The 5,891-nt window shown below is 37.5% G+C and overlaps 1 pseudogene; it reads left to right on the top strand.

Annotated features, from left to right (window-relative positions):
- Nucleotides 1–5,273: 5,273 nt before the first annotated feature.
- On the top strand, nt 5,274–5,582 carry LOC127190073 (U6 snRNA-associated Sm-like protein LSm3; annotated as a pseudogene).
- The last annotated feature ends 309 nt before the right edge of the window (nt 5,583–5,891 follow it).

Here is a 5,891-nt window from a genome sequence, read left to right as displayed (position 1 = left end):
CTTCTACTGAGGGACACTTAGGCTGTTTCCATGTTCTGGCTATTATGAATAAGGCTGCTATGAACATGGTTGAACAAATTTTCTTGTTGTGTGCTGGAGCATCTTCTGGGTATATTCCAAGGAGAGCAATAGCTGGGTCTTGAGGAAGCCCTATTCCCAGTTTTCTAAGGTAGCACCAGATAGATTTCCAAAGTGGCTGTACTAGTTTGCATTCCCACCAGCAATGAAGGAGTGTTCCTCTCTCTCCATATCCTCGCCAGCATGTGTTGTCACGTGAATGTTTGATTTTAGCCATTCTGATGGGTGTAAGATGGAATCTCAGAGTTGTTTTGATTTGCATTTCTCTGATGACTAGAGATGTTGAGCATTTCTTTAAGTGTTTCTCAGCCATTTGATATTCCTCTATTGAGAATTCTCTGTTTAATTCTGAGCCCCATTTCTCAATTGGGTTATTTGGTTTGGTGGTGTTTAATTTCTTGAGTTCTTTATAAAGTTTGGATATTAGACCTTTGTCAGATGCAGGGTTGGTGAAGATTATTTCCCAATCTGTAGGCGGTCGCTTTGTTCTTTTGACAGTGTCTCCTGCCTTACAGAATCGCCAAGACTTTTATCATGAAGGAATGTGTATTTTTTCAAAGGCATTTTTGCATTTAATGAGATGATCGTGGGTTTTTTGTTTTTTTGGTTTTTGTTTTTTGTTTTTTGTTTTTTGTTTTTTGTTTTTACTTTCAGTCTGTTTATATAGTAGATTACATTGATGGATTTTCATATATTGGGCCATTCCTGTATCTCAAGGATGAAGCCTACTGTATCATGATGGATGATGTTTTTAATATGTTCTTGGATTTGGTTTCCAAGAATTTTATTGAGTATTTTTGCATTGATGTCCAAAAAAGAAATTGGTTTGAAATTCTCTTTCTTTGTTGCGTTTTTGCATAGTTTAAGTATCAGGGTGACTATGGCCTCATAGAATGCTGGTCTTGGGGAATGACAGGTAATGTTTCTTCTGTTTCCATTTTGTAGGCTAGTCTGAGGAGTACTGGCATTCACTCTTCTTTGAAAGTTTGATAGAATTCTGTGCTAAAACTATCTGGCCCTGGGGTTTTTTTTTCCCCCCCTTGGGAGACTTATTATGACTCTTTCTATTTCCTTAGGAGTTATATGACTATTTAAACTGTTTGCTTGATCTTGATTTAACTTTGGTAAGTGTTATCTATCAAGAAAATTGTCCATTTTGTTCAGATTTCTAACTTTGTAGAGTATAGGCTTTTAAAGTAAGACCTAATGATTCTTTGAATTTCCTCAATGTCTGTTGTTATGTCCCCCTTTTCATTTATGGTTTTGACAATTTGGATGTTCTTTCTGCCTTTTAGTTAGTTTTGCTAAGGATTTCTCTATCTTGTTGATTTTATCAAAGAACTTGCTCTTGTCGGTTCTTTATATTGTTCTCTTTGTTTCTAATGTATTGATTTCAGCCCTGAGGTTGATTATTTCCTGCAGTCTACTTCACTTGTGTGTGTTTCCTTCTTTTTGTTCTAGCTTCCAAATGTACTTTTAAATTGCTAGTATGTGATCTCTCCAATTTCTTTATGAAGGCACTTAGTGCTATGGACTTTCCTCTTGGCACGTTTTCATTGTATCCCATAAGTTTTGGTAAATTGTTCTTCATTTTCATGAAATTCTAGAAAGTCTTTAATTTATTTCCTACCTGACTGAGTGGTCGTGAAGTAGAGAGTTGTTCAGTTTCCATGAGTTTGTAAGCTTTATGTTGCTGCTGTTGTTGCTGAGGTCTAGCTTTGGTCCACAGTGGTCTGATAGGATATGAGGAGTTATTTCAGTTGTCTTGTAGCTGTTGAAGCTTGCTTTGTGACCAACTATAGGCTCAATTGTCAAAAAGGTTCCATGAGATGCTGAGAATGAGGTATGTTCTTCTGTATTTGGATGGAATGTTCTGTAGATCTCTGTTAGGTCCATTTAACTCATAACATCAGTCAGTTTCATTATTTCTCCAGTTAGTCTTTGTCTCGATTAGCTGCCAATTGTGTAGAGAGTGGTAACACAGCCTCCCCCTATTAAAGTGTGGGTTTTGATGTGTGATCTAAGCTTCATTAATGTTTCTTTCATGAATGTAGCTACCCTCACATTTGGGACATACATGTTCAGAATCAGGTTATCATGATGGATTTTTCCTTTGATGAGTATGAAATGTCCTTCCCCATTTCTTTGGATTAATTTTGATTGAAAGTATATTTTTTAGATATTCAATTGGCTGCTCCAGCTTGCTTCTTGAGTCTATTTTCTTGGAAACCTTTTTCTAGTCCTTTACTCTGGGGTAATGTCTATCTTTGTTGCAGAGGTGTGTTTCTTTTATATAGCAGAATGACAGATTCTGTTTTCATATGCATTCTGTTAGCCTGTGTCTTTTTATATTGGGGAATTTAGTACATGATGTTAAGAGATATAAATGACCAATGACTATTAATTCCTGTTATTTTGATGGTGGTAGTGTGTGTGTGTGTGTGTGTGTGTGTGTGTGTGTGTGTGTGTGTTACCTTTCTTTTAGTTTTCCTGGTGTGAGGTTATATATTTCCCATGTTTTCTTGGGTGTTGAGGTGTTATTAACCTCCTCGGATTGGAATTTTCCTTCTAGTATCTTCTGTAGTGCTGTATTTGTGGATAGATACTGTTTAAATTTGGTTTTGTAGTAGAAAATCTTGTATTCTCCATCTATGGTAATTAAAAGTTTTCCTATGTATAGTAGTCAGATGTGACATCTGTGGCCCTCTTAGAGTCTTCAATGTATCCTCCTAGGCCCTTCTGGCTTTTAGAGTCTATTAAGAAGTGGGGTGTAATTCTAATAAGTCTGCCTTTATTTGTTACTTGACCTTTTTCCCTTGCTGCTTTTAATATTCTTACCTGTTCTATACATTTAGTGTTTTGATTATTATGTGACAGGAGGATTTTCTTTTCTGGTACAGTCTATTTGGTGTTATGTAAGCTTCTTGTATGCTTATAGCCATCCTTTTATACAGGTTGAGGATTTTTTTTCTATGATTTTGTTGAAAATATCTTCTGGGCCTTGGAACTGAGAGTCTTCTTTTTCTGTTCCTATTATTTTTAGATTTGGTCTTCTCATAGGGGCCCATATTTCTTGAATGTTTTGTGTTAGGAACTTTTTAGATTAAACAGTTTATTTGTCCAATGTTTGGATTTCTTCAATTGTGCCTTCTACACTTGAGAGTGTCTCTTCCATTTTTTGTATTCTGTTGATGATGCTTATGTACGTAGTTCCTATTCCCTTCCCTAAGTTTTCCATCTCCTGGATTCCCTCAGTCTGGGTTTCTTTATTTCTTCTATTTCCATTGTAAGGCCTTGAACTTTTTTATTCATTTATTTCACCTATTTTATTATATTTCCCTGTATTTCTTTAAGAGATTTATTTATTTTCTCTTTAAAGGTCTCTATCATCTTTATAAGGTTGGATTTAAGATCATCTTCTGGTGCTTTGGCTGTGTTAGGACATCCAGGACCTGTTGCCATAGGTGGTACCATATTGCTCTGGTTCTTGTTTTATTGTAGTCTTACACTGGCCTTTAGCCATTTCATTGTTCCTTGTGTTGTCTTGAAGTTTCTAATGCCAGCAGGACTCTGAGGAGTCAGGCAGAGGCAATGGGGCTCAGGGAACAGTCTGCTGCTTACCTCTGCTGCCTATGCCCTGAGTAGACTTGAATGTTTCTGGTTTCCCACAAGCCTCCTCCGGAAGGGAAGCAGTGCCGTGGGACTGACAATGGAGCTAATGGGACAGATAACACTCACCTTTGCTGGCTGTGCCATAGGACATTTACACAGGTAGGGAACTGATGGGGAGTGGGCTAAGTTGGATGTTCATGGGGCCATTCAGGACTCTTCATGAAGACAAGTGATAGTGCTGGGGGAACAGTATGCAACTCACCTCTGCTGAATGTGCCCCAGATGGACCCAGCAGGCAGGGGGCTGGCAGGAGGGTGTAACCTGGATGCTCTTGGGGCCTGGCAGGCCTCCTTTGGAAGGTGGTTATGGTGCTCTGCTGTCTGTGCCCCAGATCTATTGTTTACATTTTTGTACTTTGATTGTTCCATTACTTAAAACAAAATTAAGCAAAACAAACAACAACAAAAACTTGTCTGTGGATGGAAATGGCTGTTAAGCCTTCCTTTCTTTACACTAATATTAAATATTTTTCTGTATACTTTGGAATTCTTAAACCATACACTTTCCTTCTTATTCTTACTTTGCCTCTACTTTCTCCATTCCCTACATTTTACTCACTTTACTTATTGATATTTCATACTTCCCCCAACCAGTACTCTGAAGTCAACATGAGGAATGCTGTCAAACCATTACATTTGTTCTTGCATTTGGGTTTCCAGATCATAAATATAAGTCAACTCAACTCCCAAGGATGACTCACATAAAATAAATGAAACAAAAACAGTGGAGTGGAAGGGACAAAACTGGATGACACATCTATCCCTGTACATGTATAAAACACAGAAAAGGAATGCAAAATGCAGGAGGCATCAGTCCACTATGCAACCTTGACAAGCTCATGACTTCTCAGTGATAGAAAGCAGAGATAATGGGATAGCTGAGATGTCAGAAAAAGAGTTCAGAATTCAGCATTTACCAAAGACTGATGACCATATGAAGTACTCAAATAAGAAGATACAGGAAATGACGACATGAATGCGAGTCTCAGACGAGAACATTAGTAAAGTGAATGGAACTGACAATAGCATGAAAGAAAAAAAATTAAAGTATAAAGGGGAAACGTGAAGTAAATTACAGTTCCAAAATAATCAACAAAAGTTTTGAAAATAAAAATAACCTACCGGTTAAAAAGCACAATGGAAAATACCATCAAAACATAAAATCAAGATTAAGGATGAATTCCAGAGATGGAAGACAAGGTTGAGACAGTTGTACATTGATACATCTATATATTTAAGAAAATAATGAACAGTAGGAAAATTTCCAAGAGCTCTGGGAAATATTCCAGAGCCCAAACTAAGAATTCACAGGTAAAATAAGAAGATTTAGGTAAGTTATTCAATGATATCATAGTCAAAAATTTCCCAAGCCTAGATAAAGAAATGCACACCCAAACGCACAAGGCACTGAGAACCCCAAACAGACAAACCCAGAGGACCTTTCTATGACAACATAGCAAATATATCAAATACATAAAATAAAGACACAATACTCAAAGTTTTAAGAGAAGAAACATAGAAAACATGGTGGACGATGTAGATCAGCAACAGACTACCACTACTGTTGTGGATTCCCTGGATCTCATCAGGCACAGTTTGAATGAACAAATTTATGTGAAGATGAGAAATGGTCAAGAGCTTTGAGGCAGATTACATGCTTATGATCAACACTTAAATGTGATGCTGGAAGATGTAGAAGAAACTGTGAAGATGATAGAGATGGATGAAGAGACATAGGAAGAGATATATCAATCAACAACACAGAACATCCTCATGCTCTTCATGCAGGGAGACAGTGCTGTTCTAGTTGCCCCTCCATTGAGAGTTGGCTGAGACAGAAGATGAACCTGTGTGGGAAAGTGGAGACTTTACCTCTTGATATCTACAGGACACTCACAGAGAGAAGCTCACATGTGTTCTGATAGTCAGAAATGGCCCAAGGATCCCTCCAGCCTCAAAAAAGTTCATTTGTAAGTAACTTACAACCTCTCCAGCTAAATGACATGCTCCTTTTCTCCAGCCCTCTAGTCAGCATAACCACCTTGCCCTCTTCAGGAGCTGCTTTGCCCATTGTTCTTGCAGTTGCTTTCAGGTTGTTTTTCTTTAAATTCAATGTGATATTTCCTTTTTTAAAAAGAGAGA

This window comes from Acomys russatus, chromosome 5 (assembly GCF_903995435.1).
Source record: "Acomys russatus chromosome 5, mAcoRus1.1, whole genome shotgun sequence".
In the NCBI taxonomy this organism is placed as follows: domain Eukaryota; kingdom Metazoa; phylum Chordata; class Mammalia; order Rodentia; family Muridae; genus Acomys; species Acomys russatus.
This window is presented reverse-complemented; position numbering and strand designations above follow the sequence as displayed.